Raw genomic sequence first — 16,527 nt, 5'->3', positions numbered from 1 at the left:
TTTGTTTTTGGTTGGAAGGATAAAACAAAATTCTGCAGAGAGAAAACTCATGCAAACCTCCGGAGAACATAAAAGGTTTATACAGATAGTTACATAGTTACTTTGGGTAAAAAGACGTCCATCCATGAAGTCCCATCAGAATAGTGATATGGTTGTGTTTAAACCTGGGACTCTAGCAGGGCGAGGGTGATATCCACTATGTCTCCATGCCACACCTACTAATGTAAACCAGTTCCACCCCCAGACATAGGGTATCTGTGGAGGTCAGGCATATATTTTACCAGTCTGCATTCTCAACCCCAACTGCTTCCAGAAGCCCCTCTGATTTTTATAACTGGGGTGTGCCTTTTACAGAACAATAGGGGAAAGTGGCACGTTAAAACCAATACAAAACTAAAAAAGAGAGATGGCTTACTTCAAAGATGACACATGAAACTTTTTAAAAGTTGTTTTTAACATATTCTAATATACCAGGGTGCCTCTTTCTCTCTACTGTATCTTATACCCTCCATTGGATGGCAGCTTCCAGCCAGCTTCATAGAGCTGGGGGATTGTGTTCTTCCCTCCCCTCCAGAGAGCAAGAGCTGGGGGATTGTGTTCTTCCTTCCCCTCCAGAGAGCAAGAGCTGGGGAATTGTGTTCTTCCTTCCCCTCCAGAGAGCAAGAGCTGGGGAATTGTGTTCTTCCCTCCCCTCCAGAGAGCAAGAGCAGGGGGATTGTGTTCTTCCCTCCCCTTCAGAAAGCAAGAGCTGGGGGATTGTGTTCTTCCCTCCCCTCCAGAGAGCAAGAGCTGGGGGATTGTGTTCTTCCCTCCCCTTCAGAAAGCAAGAGCTGGGGAATTGTGTTCTTCCCTCCCCTCCAAAAAGCAAGAGCTGGGGGATTGTGTTCTTCCCTCCCCTTCAGAAAGCAAGAGCTGGGGAATTGTGTTCTTCCCTCCCCTCCAAAAAGCAAGAGCTGGGGGATTGTGTTCTTCCCTCCCCTTCAGAAAGCAAGAGCTGGGGGATTGTGTTCTTCCCTCCCCTTCAGAGAGAAAGAGCTGAGGGATTGTGTTCTTCCCTCCCCTTCAGAGAGAAAGAGCTGGGGGATTGTGTTCTTCCCTCCGCTTCAGAGAGCAAGAGCTGGGGGATTGTGTTCTTCCCTCCCCTTCAGAGAAAAAGAGCTGAGGGATTGTGTTCTTCCCTCCCCTTCAGAGAGAAAGAGCTGAGGGATTGTGTTCTTCCATCCTCTTCAGAGAGCAAGAGCTGAGGGATTGTGTCCTTCCCTCCCCTTCAGAGAGCAAGAGCTGGGGGATTGTGTTCTTCCCTCCCCTCCAGAGAGCAAGAGCTGGGGGAGTGTGTTCTTCCCTTCCCTTCAGAGAGCAAGAGCTGGGGGATTGTGTTCTTCCCTCCCCTCCAGAGAGCAAGAGCTGGGGGATTGTGTTCTTCCCTCCCCTCCAGAAAGCAAGAGCTGGGGGATTGTGTTCTTCCCTCCCCTTCAGAGAGCAAGAGCTGGGGAATTGTGTTCTTCCCTCCCCTTCAGAGAGCAAGAGCTGGGGGATTGTGTTCTTCCCTCCCCTCCAGAGAGCAAGAGCTGGGGGATTGTGTACTTCCCTCCCCTTCAGAGAGCAAGAGCTGGGGGATTGTGTTCTTCCCTCCCCTCCAGAGAGCAAGAGCTGGGGGAGTGTGTTCTTCCTTCCCCTCCAGAGAGCAAGAGCTGGGGAATTGTGTTCTTCCTTCCCCTCCAGAGAGCAAGAGCTGGGGGATTGTGTTTTTCCCTCCCCTCCAGAGAGCAAGAGCTGGGGGATCGTGTTCTTCCCTCCCCTCCAGAAAGCAAGAGCTGGGGGATTGTGTTCTTCCTTCCCCTCCAGAGAGCAAGAGCTGGGGAATTGTGTTCTTCCTTCCCCTCCAGAGAGCAAGAGCTGGGGAATTGTGTTCTTCCCTCCCCTCCAAAAAGCAAGAGCTGGGGGATTGTGTTCTTCCCTCCCCTTCAGAAAGCAAGAGCTGGGGGAATGTGTTCTTCCCTCCCCTTCAGAGAGAAAGAGCTGAGGGATTGTGTTTTTCCCTCCCCTTCAGAGAGAAACAGCTGAGGGATTGTGTTCTTCCCTCCCCTTCAGAGAGCAAGAGCTGGGGGAGTGTGTTTTTCCCTTCCCTCCAGAGAGCAAGAGCTGGGGGATTGTGTTCTTCCTTCCCCTCCAGAGAGCAAGAGCTGGGGGATTGTGTTCTTCCCTCCCCTCCAGAAAGCAAGAGCTGGGGGATTGTGCTCTTCCCTCCCCTCCAGAGAGCAAGAGCTGGGGGAGTGTGTTCTTCCCTTCCCTCCAGAGAGCAAGAGCTGGGGGATTGTGTTCTTCCCTCCCCTCCAGAGAGCAAGAGCTGAGGGATTGTGTTCTTCCCTCCCCTCCAGAGAGCAAGAGCTGGGGGGTTGTGTTCTTCCCTCCCCTTCAGAGAGCAAGAGCTGGGGGGTTGTGTTCTTCCCTCCCCTCCAGAGAGCAAGAGCTGGGGGAGTGTGTTCTTCCCTTCCCTCCAGAGAGCAAGAGCTGGGGGATTGTGTTCTTCCCTCCCCTTCAGAGAGCAAGAGCTGGGGGATTGTGTTCTTCCCTCCCCTTCAGAGAGCAAGAGCTGGGGAATTTTGTTCTTCCCTCCCCTCCAGAGAGCAAGAGCTGGGGGGTTGTGTTCTTCCCTCCCCTCCAGAGAGCAAGAGCTGGGGGGTTGTGTTCTTCCCTCCCCTTCAGAGAGCAAGAGCTGGGGGGTTGTGTTCTCCCCCCCCCCTCCAGAGAGCAAGAGCTGGGGGAGTGTGTTCTTCCCTCCCCTCCAGAGAGCAAGAGCTGGGGGATCGTGTTCTTCCCTCCCCTCTAGAAAGCAAGAGCTGGGGGATTGTGTTCTTCCCTCCCCTCCAGAGAGCAAGAGCTGGGGGATTGTGTTCTTCCCTCCCCTCCAGAAAGCAAGAGCTGGGGGATTGTGTTCTTCCCTCCCCTCCAGAGAGCAAGAGCTGGGGGATTGTGTTCTTCCCTCCCCTTCAGAGAGCAAGAGCTGGGGGATTGTGTTCTTCCCTCCCCTTCAGAGAGCAAGAGCTGGGGAATTTTGCTCTTCCCTCCCCTCCAGAGAGCAAGAGCTGGGAGAGTGTGTTCTTCCCTCCCCTCCAGAGAGCAAGAGCTGGGGGATCGTGTTCTTCCCTCCCCTCCAGAAAGCAAGAGCTGGGGGATTGTGTTCTTCCCTCCCCTCCAGAGAGCAAGAGCTGGGGGATTGTGTTCTTCCCTCCCCTTCAGAGAGCAAGAGCTGGGGGATTGTGTTCTTTCCTCCCCTTCAGAGAGCAAGAGCTGGGGGATTGTGTTCTTCCCTCCCCTCCAGAGAGCAAGAGCTTGGGGGTTGTGTTCTTCCCTCCCCTCCAGAGAGCAAGAGCTGGGGGATTGTGTTCTTCCCTCCCCTTCAGAGAGCAAGAGCTGGGGGATTGTTTTCTTCCCTCCCCTTCAGAGAGCAACTGTACCTACAGAGAGACCATCGCACCTGGGTGGAGACAGGTTTTCTCCACATGCCCTATTGGTGGGTTGCTCCCCTTAGTAACCCAATTTTGTGAGTACCTTTCTTATTCTCTTCACAACACTGTCTCTCATTACTTGCTACACCATCTGGACTCCCGATGTCACCCAACTACCCAACGGTAAAAGTTCCAGACTCAGACCCCAAAGCCATATTGGTGGGTAAGATAAAAGGATCACACAGACCCCAATGAGGTGATGGGTTAGTCAGGGGTGTGGAGCTTAGACTGCCTTTGATGGAATAAGGTGTGTATACTTGAAGAGATGTGACTTTGCACTTGGCTGACTTTGTGAGCAGGCATTCTGCTTTTGTGAATATCTGGAGTTGAAGCTGCACATATCTAGTCACCACACAGACTGAAATGGTGGAAGAGACTCCGATGAAGATAGAGCTTATTAGAGAAAAAAGAATACATAATCATGCTTTTTTAGGGTTTTTATAGTTTTGTTTTATCTTTTTGTTTGCTTGCTTTTTTTTCCCACAGTGGTAATCTTGGAGGTATTGGGTAATTGGGGAGTAGAGATGGCCCGAACGGTTCACCGGCGAACGGCTCCCGGCGAACTTCTGGGGTTCACGATCGCGGAGAACCGCAAACTTTTCCAGAAGTTCGATTCACCCCCTTAGTACATCATTAGGGTCAACTTTGACCCTCTACATCACAGTCAGCAGGCACATGGTAGCCAATCAGGCTACACTCCTTCCTGGAGCTCCCCCACCCCCCTTATAAAAGGCAGGCAGCGTCAGGCATTGGACTCACTCGTGTGCCTGCAGTAATTAGAGAAGGGAGAGCTGCTGCTGCAGAGGGAGCTATAGGGAAAGCTTAGTTAGGCTCTAGTAGGCTTGTTAGCTTGCTCCTTGCTGATTCTTATTGCTAAAAAAGCACCCCTCAACAGATCTTTTGAGAGCTAATCTTGTTATTGTGTCAGTTGTGTGTGTGTGTGTGTGTGTGTGTGTGTGTGTGTGTGTGTGTCCCACTTGCATTATATTTATATACAGCCCTGTCTGTCAGTCGCAGCTGGGCTTTGGCCCCTTAATTCCTACTGTGCCACTGCCAGGCCCAGCACATTCAGTGACTACCTACGTGTGTGACAGGTAACTGCACATTTGTAATCCCAATCACTTCACCTTTTCCCTGTTTAGTCCACCTACCTACCTACCTCCGTAAGCGCACGCACTGTTAATGCCACCAATCATTGCACCTGTTCACGGTACATGTGTGTGTGACAGGTGCACATTTGTAATACCCAGCAGCACTGCATATACCTACCTACCTGTTGTTCAGTGCACCCACCTACCCACGTGAGCGCACGCAGTGTGCTACTTAATACCACCAGTCACTGTACCTGTTCACGGTACGTGTGTGTGACAGGTGCACATTTGTAATACCCATCACTGCATATACCTACCTGTTGTTCAGTGCACCCACCTACCTACGTGAGCGCACGCAGTGTGCTATTTAATACCACCAGTCACTGTACCTGTTCACAGTACGAGTCTGTGACAGGTGCACATTTGTAATACCCATCACTGCATATACCTACCTGTTGTTTAGTGCACCCACCTAACTACGTGAGCGCACTCCGTGCATACCTGTTAACTGCACCAGTGTGAATGCACATTGTATTAGTCAAGTCAGTGCATACCTTTGACTTCATCCCCCCCGATATGGACAAAACATGTAGAGGCAGAGGAAGACCCAGAGGAAGGCCAGCCAGCAGGTCTGTTCGAGGTCGTGCTGATGTGATTTCGTGTGGCCCTGGACCAAAGTACAGTGCTCAGAAGAAGGCACGTCCCATCAACTCCCAAGATTGTCAGGACGTGGTTGACTATTTAACACAGAACACCTCATCTTCTGAAGCCACCAACGCTACATTACATTTGACAGTTTGCAGGAGTTATTTGGTGGGAAAATCACTGATGCACAGCCATTATTGTTACAACCAGATGAAGGCGCTAAGCAAGTTACACCACCTCATATGTCTGAGTTAGGCGACACTATGGACGTGAGGAGGAGGATGATGAAGTACCTGCTGTTGGTGCAGTTTATGAGGTGTCTGAGGCCAGCGAAGCTGGGCAAGATGATTATGATGATGACGATGATACGGATGTCACATGGGATCCTAAGAGACAAGATGACCAAGGGGACAGTTCAGAGGGGTCAGAGAGGAGTAGGAGGAGACGAGTTCCTGAAAGAAGCAGGGGGAGCTCGTTGTCACAAACAGCTGGTGGCAGTGTCCGGCGCCATGTACAGCCAGCCAACATGCCCTTCAAGGTCAGCTGCTGATGCCACCATAGTGCCATCACCCCAGGGGGGCTCAGCAGTTTGGAAATTTTTTAGTGTGTCTGCCTTAGATCAGAGCAATGCCATCTGTTCTCTCTGCCTCCAAAAATTGAGCCGTGGAAAGGCCAACATCCACGTAGGGACAGCTGCCTTACGAAGGCACATGCAGAATAGGCACAAACTGCAATGGGAAGAGCACCAGAAGAAAAGCAGCACACAAAAGAAAAGCCACCCTCCTTCTCCTCTTCCTCCTTCAGGTGCAGCATCTTCAGCCGCTTTCTCCCTTGCACCTTCACAATCACAGCCATCCTCCTCCACTCCACCTCTCACCTTGAGCGGTTCCTGCTCCTCTGCCCACAGCAGCAGTCAGGTGTCCGTGAGAGAAAGCTTTGAGCGGAAGAAGCCAATTTCTGCCAGTCACCCCCTTGCTCGGCGTCTGACAGCTGGCTTGGTGGAACTGTTAGCTCGCCAGCTGTTACCATACCAGCTGGTGGACTCTGAGGCCTTCCGTAAAGTTGTGGCCATTGGGACACCGCAGTGGAAGATACCAGGCCGCAATTATTTCTCTAAAAAGGCGATACCCAAAGTGTACAATGAAGTTGAGAGGCAAGTGGTGTCATCTCTGGCACACAGCGTTGGGTCAAGGGTCCATCTGACCACGGATGCCTGGTCTGCCAAGCACGGTCAGGGCAGGTACATTACTTACACAGCCCATTGGGTCAACCTGGTGACCGCTAACAAGCAGGGAGTACGTGGCTGTGCAGCGGACTTACTTGTGACACCTCCACGGCTTGCAGGCAGGCCTGCTGCCACCTCCTTTCCTCCTGCTACATCCTCTTTGCTGTCGTCCTCCTCCTCCTCCTTGGCTGAGTGGCAGTGCAACTCTACTGGTGCTGCGATCTCCTCTCCAGCTACACAGCCCCAGCTCCCCAGGGCCTATGCTGCATGCCAGGTATGACAGTGTCACGCCATCTTAGACATGTCTTGCCTCAAAGCGGAGAGTCACACTGGAGCAGCTATCCTGGCTGCTCTGAACAAACAGGTGGTTCAGTGGCTGACCCCACACCAACTGGAGATCGGCAACATGGTGTGACAACGGCAGCAATCTCATTTCGGCTTTGAATTGCGGAAAGTTGACACATGTACCCTGCATGGAACATGTGCTCAATCTCGTAATTTAGAGATTTGTGTCTAAGTACCCAGGCTTACAGGACATCCTAAAGCAGTCCAGGAAGGTGTGTGGGCATTTCAGGCGATCTTACACGGCCATGGCACACTTTGCCGATATTCAGAGGAGAAACAACTTGCCGGTGAGACGCTTGATTTACGATAGCCTGACTCGCTGGAATTTGACCCTCCTGTTGTTCGACCACCTGCTACAACAGGAGAAAGCTGTCAACCAGTATCTCTACAACTACAGTCAAAGGACACAGTCTGGGGAGATGGTGATGTTCTGGCCGAAGTACTGGACACTGATGCGAAATGCCTGCAGGCTCATGCGGCCGTTTGAGGAGGTGACAAACCTAGTGAGTCACAGTGAAGGCGCCATCAGCGACTTGTTCCTTTGATCCCATATGCCTTTTTCCTGGAGCGTGCCGTGCGTAGAGTGGTGGATCAAGCTGTGGAGGAGCGTGAACAGGTACGGGAGGAAGAGTTGTGGGGTCAATTCTCAGCAGAAGCAGATGATTCCTCAACACCTGCAGCAGCACAGAGGGGGGAGGAGGAGGAAGAGTCGTTTGGGGAAGAGGAGTCAGATGATGAGGAAGGTGTTGTTTTGAAGGAGGAGGATAAGGTGGAAGAACAACCGCAGCAGGGGCTTGTGCTGCTCAAATTTCCCATGGTATTGTTCGTGGCTGGGGGGAGGAGGAGAACTTAGCTGACATCACTGAGGAAGAGCAAGAGGAGATGGATAGTATGTCTGCATCCAACTTTGTGCAGATGGCGTCTTTCATGCTGTCCAGCCTGTTGAGGGACCCCCGTATAAAAAAAAACTCAAGGGGAATGAGCTGTACTGGGTGGCCACGCTACTAGACCCTTGGGCTAGGTACAAAGTGGCAGAGATGTTTCCAAATCACCAGAAGGCAGAAAGGATACAGCACTTGCAGAACAAGCTGGCAACTATGCTTTACAATGCGTTTAAGGGTGATGTCACAGCACAATGCAAAAAAGGTACCACTTCCAGTAAACCTTCTCCCATGTCCACGCAGGCAAGGACAGGATGCTCCAGCGATCTCATGGTGATGTCGGACATGCAGACATTCTTTAGTCCAACGCCTCGCCTTAGCGCTTCCGGATCCACCCTCCACCAATGCCTCGACTGGCAGGTAGCCGACTACTTGGCCTTAACCTCCCTGGCGTTCTATTAAGATCGCCAGGGCGGCTGCGGGAGGGTTTTTTTTAAATAAAAAAAAAACTGTTTCATGCAGCCAACTGAAAGTTGGCTGCATGAAAGCCCACTAGAGGGCGCTCCGGAAGCGTCATTCTGATCGCCTCCGGCGACCAGAATAAACAAGGAAGGCCGCAATGAGCAGCCTTCCTTGTTTTGCTTACATCGTCGCCATAGCGACGAGCGGAGTGACGTCATGGACGTCAGCTGACGTCCTGACATCAGCCGCCTCCGATCCAGCCCTTAGCGCTGGCCGGAACAATCTATCGTGCGGCTTGATACACGGTACAAAACGTACCGTGTATCCCCAGCATAAGTCCGTCCCCGCACACAGCATCTCTGCCTGCATGCCGTGTGACTGTCTGCCCCATGACTAAGTCGGTCCCCACACAGCATCTCTGCCTGCAGGCCGCTTGACTGCCTTCACTGCCACCACCAACAGGGTCCAGGACTCCAGGCGGATTCCTGAATTTTTAAGGCTGCTCTTAGCAGCGGCAGCTATAATCATTTTTCTGGTGCGTGTACATGCCTGCCTAATTTTTGTGGCTGCACTGCGGCTGCAACAACAAAATAAAAGGCATCTACATGTGTCAATTCCCCTTCCTGATTGTTAGCTTGCTGCGGTGAAGGGGCTTGCGTATCACAATGAAGCAATGACCGATGGCTATATCTCGGGGGGTGCCACACCAAAGATAATTAGGTCGTTGCTTTATTGTGGACAGACCAAATTCGATCAGCTGGACAATCACTGTTGTTCTGTCATTGAGCTATCTCAGCCTGGCGACCATATGGGCTTGAAAACCGCTATCACCTGCACTCTCGCCATGGTGCGCACCAGTCCAGCACAGCTGTTAAAACACAAACAGCTGTTTGCGGTGCGTTAAACTGTGAGTTTGGTGTTTCAGTGTGAAGCAGTACTCTAATTACACTCCCTGATAGATGTACAGTGGCTTGCAAAAGTATTCGGCCCCCTTGAAGTTTTCCACACTTTGTCATATTACTGTCACACACATGAATCAATTTTATTGGAATTTCACATGAAAGACCAATACAAAGTGGTGTACACGTGAGAAGTGGAACGAAAATCATACATGATTCCAAACATTTTTTAAAAATCAATAACTGCAAAGTGGGGTGTGCGTAATTATTCAGCCCCTTTTGGTTTGAGTGCAGTCAGTTGCCCATAGACATTTCCTGTTGAGTGCTAATGACTAAATAGAGTGCACCTGTGTGTAATCTAATGTCAGTACAAATACAGCTACTCTGTGACGACCTCAGAGGTTGTCTAAGAGAATATTGGGAGCAACAACACCATGAAGTCCAAAGAACACACTAGACAGGTCAGGGATAAAGTTATTGAGAAATTTAAAGCAGGCTTAGGCTACCAAAAGATTTACAAAGCCTTGAATATCCCATGGAGCACTGTTCAAGCGATCATTCAGAAATGGAAGGAATATGGCACAACTGTAAACCCACCAAGACAAGGCCGCCCACCTAAACTCACAGGCCGAACAAGGAGAGCACTGATCAGAAATGCAGTCAAGAGGCCCATGGTGACTTTGGATGAACTGCAGAGATCTACAGTTCAGGTGGGGGAATCTATCCCTAGGACAACTATTAGTCATGCACTGCACAAAATTGGCCTTTATGGAAGAGTGGCAAGAAGAAAGCCATTGTTAACAGAAAAGCATAAGATGTCCCGTTTGCAGTTTGCCACAAGCCATATATGGGACACAGCAAACATGTGGAAGAAGGTGCTCTGGTCAGATGAGACCAAAACTGAACTTTTTGGCCAAAATGCAGAACGCTATGTGTGGCGCAAAACTAACACTGCACATCACTCTGAACACACCATCCTCACTGTCAAATATGGTGGTGGCAGCATCTTGCTCTGGAGGTGCTTCTCTTCAGCAGGGACAGGGAAGGTGGTCAGAGTTGATGGGCAGATGAATGGAGCTAAATACAGGGCTATCTGTGAAGAAAACCTCTTGGAGTCTGCAAAAGACTTGAGACTAAGGCAGAGGTTCAACTTCCAGCAGGACAACGGGCCTAAACATAAAGCCAGGGCAACAATGGAATGGTTTAAAACAAAACATCCATGTGTTACAATGGCCCAGTCAAAGTCCAGATCTAAATCTAATTGAGAATCTGTGGCAAGATCTGAAAACTGCTGTTCACAAATGCTGTCCATCTAATCTGTCTGAACTGGAGCTGTTTTGCAAAGAAGAATGGGCAAGTATTTCAGTCTCTAGATGTGCCAAGCTGGTAGAGACATACCCTAAAAAAATGGCAGCTGTAATTGCAGCAAAAGGTGGTTCTACAAAGTATTGACTCAGGGGGCTGAATAATTACATACACCCCACTTTGCAGTTATTTATTTGTAAAAAATGTTTGGAATCATGTATGAGTTTTGTTCCACTTCTCACATGTACACCACTTTGTATTGGTCTTTCATGTGGAATTCCAATAAAATTGATTCATGTTTGTGGCAGTAATGTGACAAAATGTGGAAAACTTCAAGAGGGCCAAATACTTTTGCAAGCCACTGTATACACATGCAAGATGTTTTAAAGCACTTTAGGCCTCCAATTTAGCATGCAATGTGATTTCTGCCCTTAAAACGCTGCTTTGTGTCAAATCCAGATTTTTCCCCGGGACTTTTGGCATCTATCCCGCTCATCCATGCAAAAACTCAGATGTCAGACCCCTTGAAACATCTTTTCCATCACTTTCGTGGCCAGCATAAATGTTTCTAGTTTTCAAAGTTCGCCTCCCCATTGAAGACTATTGCGGTTTGCGAAAGTTCGCAAGTTCGCGAACGTTTGCAAACCTAAAAATCGGAGGTTCGGGCCATCTCTATTGGGGAGGTAAGAATAAGAGGGGGGTGAAGGTTAAAAAAACATACTTTGATCCTTGTTTAGCTTTAAATTGGGGTAGCAAATGAAGGCTAGGGTTCTTCCCACGTTGTACTCTATCTGAGCTTCCCATGGTATGACAATGTGCTTTATATAAGGATTCATGAACTTGTGCATGGTAGAGAAGTGGGAAGAACATGGAAACTTGAGGGACAAGGATATGTTGGCTGTGGTGGTTATGGAGGAGCAAGGAGCGTCACTATTTTCTCTTTGTTCTTTCCTTCTTTTTCTCTTCTTTCTCTTAGATACAGGTGGTTTGTGCATATATAATTACTAACACTGTTTGGTGGCAAGCTAGGTATACCGGTTCCAACAGAGACCCTAATGAAAGCCCAGACCATTATTGACCAGTTAGGTGTGAAGATGATAATTATATCTGCTGGTAGGTAGTTGATGTCAATTTGAGACTTGGCTAAGTTAGTCATACTCTGTATAGGAAGAGGAGTGTGGGGCCTTGGTGACACTCATTGCTTGCTAAGAGAGCAGAAAGGTAAATTTCCTTGTATTTTATATTGTGACTTTTTGTCTTTCTGTATTTGAAAAATAGAAAATAAAGAATCTTTAAAAAAAATGGTTTCCTCTTCACAAGCAGACATCTTTTATGCATTGGAGACAACTGAGACACACTGAACAAGTGGTTTGTGCCATGGCCAGTGACGCCATATGTCCATAGTCCATATCAGGAACCCATTGTAATTTGAACCCAGTTCATCAGACATCTCATGAAGAGCTAATAAAGCAATACAAAACACATTTCAAGTTAAATAGTCCTCCTGTTTCAGAGATGTGATAGCTTTGTATCCTGAGAAACTATACTTATCTCTAATCATGTTTTATTACTTGATAGCCTCCATCTGTCAGATGATGCATTATGCGCTAACTATCAGAGGTAGACTAAACACAAAGAAAAAGGGGATCTGAAATATAAATTCATTTATTTAAAACATTTGTTTGGATAACTAATCTCCTCAATTTTAATAACTTAAGAGTTTTTTATCCATTACTGTCTGTGGTACAGGATGTTGTGTGCATGTATCTTGTTTGTGAGTGCTAATGTACTCTTGTTAGCCCTACCTATATTTATCTTTCATCAGCACAACTTATTTAAATTTCCTACTCTGGCTGACATGGACCAGGCTCATCACCCTGCTGTTTTCACAAGACCGAGTCCTTAAACACAGGTAGCGCTGGCAGAGGTAGCTTGGTAAAGTGGAAGAGCTTCAAGTGGCTGGACCTCCCTCCAGTAACTCTACAATCAATACTGAAAACATCAAATTACATGGAGAGTAGCTAGACTACAATCAAGTGGCAGATCAAGATAAGGGTCCAGGAAGAGAGCTTAAAGTCTTGTAGCAAGTTATAGGAAATTGTAACACTCATCTGTCCCTGGATTCATTGTCATCGCATCTGCAAAAGCCATTCCTGGGGACCTTATGCTCACTGGCCGCACGCACTGCTGCGGACACTTGTGTGAGCCAAGGATGGTGGAGTCACTGTACTGGTCCCAAGGCAGGGTTACTTAAACCCTGGCCAAACAGTATCCAATGCTGTTAAGACATATTACAGCCAAGGTGTGATGATTCACCATTCTAGGTGACTTAACTTTCACCAATCAGTCCTTACATTCAGTCCTGTCACCCGTCGGTACTGTCAGACTGATTTGTCACCAGTTAGTCCTGTCACCAGTCAGTTACTCCCATTGCCAGTCCGTCCTGTCAATGAGCCCTGTCACCAACCAGTCAGTCACTCCTGTTGCCAGTCAGTCCTATCCACTAGTCCTCTCTACCAATCCTTCATGCAAAATGTATTTCCTCAGTACCAGTTGCCTAGCAATCCTGCTGATCTCTTTGGATGAAGTAGTGTTTGAATCCCAAAACTTAAAACAAGCATCTAACTAACGTAGTCAGACTTCATTCAGGGCATTGCATGCCTGGTCAAGGTCTATGGCTACAAGTATAAGAGGCAGATGATCAGCAGGATGACCAGGCAATTTTCATTGTTTAAAGGGAAATAAATTGGTCAACCTCCATATTCCTCTTACTTCAGGTGTGCTTAAATTGTGTAAGGTATAGAGACCGAAAGAGTGAAGGCAGAAGTAGCACCAGAACTAGACTAGGTATGGGCAGGAAGGATAGTCAGACAGTCCAAGGTGGTAACAGTAAATCTTAAGGTGGACACACACCATACAATTTTTTAAATTTCTGTTCAATTTAAGAATTGCAATCCATTTTTTGACTGATTGTAACATTTCAAAAATATGACCAATGTACCACACACCTATGTTAAATTTTTCGCCAATTATGATAAAAATGATTGGAAACTCTGACAAAATTGCTAGGGTGTGTATATTAATAAATTGGCAATCTAACACACACCATACAATGTTTAGAAAGATTGAAGAAAAATATCTGGCATTCCAGATCAATAAAAATCGAAGAAAACGGGAAATCCGATCGGATTTTTCAGTCGAATGAAAAAAACAAGCTTTCAATTTTTTCGGGAGATCCAATAGTTTTTATCAAATTGCCGTAAAATCGGATCATTTTATTGTATCGTGTGGGGTCACCTTTAGAAGAAGCATTGAACCAATCTGTCAAGTAAGAGTAGTACAACAGGCCAGGTTCAAACACAGAAGGTCCGAGGTTCGTGGTTTCCAATGGGCTATGTATGAAATGGTCAAGGTACACTACCAAGGTCAGACCAGGAGGGAATCTAAACATAAGGTCAAAGGTCAGGCCAGGCCTTTACACAGGAGCAGTACATTAATCATACCCAGCAGAGTAGCACACAAGTGAATAATTACTATCACAGGTGGGGATCCACTGGATGGGTAAGAGCTTTATTGGGGCAATGACCAATCCCATCCCAGCAGTTCATTGGCTGCACTAGCAACACAGTGGCCAATTGGCCACTAATCAAATTTAATTGACACTGTGATGGGAATTGTACCGGTTCATCTAATTTTAACTTGCACCCATGTTAATAATTATTAATTTGCGCCCGTCGTATCTATTGACCTACAGAAACATTGTGTGAACTGTACCCTGTTTACTTTATTTTAATTGCACTCCTATTTATAAGTATTATTTTGCACCCCTGTTTATGCTTGTTCTGTTATCTATACTTCAGATCCGTACTCTAAGCAATTGTATGTGCCAAACCCAATTCTGGGCACGACCCAGCTGTGCTAGACGATTAAAAATATTTCTGATTTTTTCATTGACTTTTCTTTGGTGACTTGTGATGCTGCTGGACGGAATAAGACAAGCTCTTTCATGTGCATACCTGTTTGGAAGTGCACGCTTAAAGGAATACTATCGATTCACATATTTTTTTCAATTGACACAGGAATTGTTTGGGAAGTGCTGCTAAGTACTGGTGTATACATTTTAGTAGCAACTTCTTTGTTTACTGTTAGCAAAATACATTCAAAGTTTACTGACACTGACAGCTGACTGAGCCATGAGGAGAGGGGGAATTCCCCTCACACTTGATCAGTTAACTCTATGTGTAGCTCTGTGTGTGACAGAGAGAGACAGGACACAGGAGCTGCAGCTGTTAGGAGCTCTGTTTCTGACTGAAGTGTCTGAAGAGAGCAGAGGAAATGTAACTAATTGTCACAGCTTTTTCATATTGTTTTTGCTTTCAGAGTTTGATATGTTTGATATTTGCTTTCTGTAGTCTGATATGCAACTCTGGCTGTGCATTGAAGCAGACACCCCTTCTGCAATTGATTTGTCCCAATATAGCTAAATCCTACCCTCAATAAATTACAGATTTTGCCTCTGATATTTAACATGAAAAGTAGGAAAATGTTTACACAGCTACTTAGACATTATTTGTACACTGTCATTTTAGAACACTTGGGTATCGATAGTATTCCTTTAAGCAAATCTGCCTGGGTTCAAACTTGTATAGTATGTGCATGAGTGTCCAGGCATACAATAGGAGTAAGAAGCCACTGGCCAAGCTGTAAGCAGTGCTGGAATGCTGACCTAGGTGAGTTCTTAACAATATGTCTATAGGTGGGAGAAAAGGTTGGTACAGCCCCATAGGGTCATCACGCTGTATTTCCTTTTCTGCTTTCCTTGGAGCCGAAAATATTCAGCACCTCGGAAAGCTCTGTTCACTGTGGCACAGTGGCAGCTGAGCTTAGCCAGCCAAATGATACAACAATAGGTTCTGAGTCATATCACACTGGTTCGCACTTGAGCTAAAGGTCACATTAGTATAATGAGCCATGCCTGAATGTAAGCTTCAGTAATATATGGTAAGCAGCTGAAGTTTATGAGCTGGTTTTTGCAGCTTTGCTAAAGTTTAATGCACCAAGCCATAGTGCTGTGCAGGTCTGTTAATGTGATGACTGGAAAGTGAGAAAACATTCATTTGTAAGTAGTAAATTGGGCTAGAAGCTGTTTCTTATCTCTCCTGTTATTGCCACTTTTTATGTATTTGCTTACTAATGAATCCTTCGTCATTTTTCATACCTTACAGTGCAATTGGCTGGATAGTGTACTAGGGAGGGACCCCACCTCTTATACAGGAGACCAGGGTATGAATCTTGACTGAGGCTAGTACCTATTCAGTAAGGAGTCCTTGCGCTTCATGGTGTTAGCATTATTATTAAATGGAACTTGAAGTGAGAGGGATATGGAGGCTGGTATATTTATTTATTGTTAAACAATACCAGTTGCCTGGCTGTCCTGCTGATCCTTTGCCACTAATACTTCAATCCATCCATCCTGATCCAGCATGCATAGAGATGTTTTTGACAAGGTTAACTGCATGCTTGTTTGAGGTGTGTGTTTCATATACTACTGACCTGAAAGATCAGTAAGATACCAGGCAACTGGTATTGTATAAAAGGAAATAAATATGGCGGCCTCCATATCACTCACGCCTTGGGTTCACTTTAACAGATTGTCAAACACTTGTTCTGGTGTTTCAAAAAAAAGTCACACGGTGAGGCTGGGGCTAAAGCAGTGTTTCTCAAACCTGTCCTCCTGACTTCCCAGCAGTGCATGTTTTGCAGGCAGCCTCACCCATGCACAGGTGAGGTAATTAGTGTCTCAGCTACATGGAATCCACCTAGATGAGACACTAACCCCGACTGTGCATAGGTGAGGTTGCCTGCAAAACATGCACCGTTGGGGAGTCACGAGGACAGGTTTGAGAAACACTGACCTAAAGTATACCATAGGGAAAAACAGTGGTGTGGCTATGGAGCTATGGGTCCCAAGCACTCTATTTGTAACACTTGATACGGTGCAATAAAACCGGCCAAGGACAACCACAGTGTCAGAAGAAGGTAGGGAACAGTTTTTTAATGATTTCTACTATTCAAAGCATCTATAGAAGTGATTATTACCACCACAGGACCAATAAAGAGCTAATACTTTGGTTGAGGAAGGGCCCCATGGGGCCCCTCTAGCCC

Source organism: Hyperolius riggenbachi, chromosome 6, assembly GCF_040937935.1.
Source record: "Hyperolius riggenbachi isolate aHypRig1 chromosome 6, aHypRig1.pri, whole genome shotgun sequence".
Lineage (NCBI taxonomy): Eukaryota > Metazoa > Chordata > Amphibia > Anura > Hyperoliidae > Hyperolius > Hyperolius riggenbachi.
The sequence above is the reverse complement of the archived record's forward strand: the minus strand, read 5'-3'. Positions refer to the sequence as shown.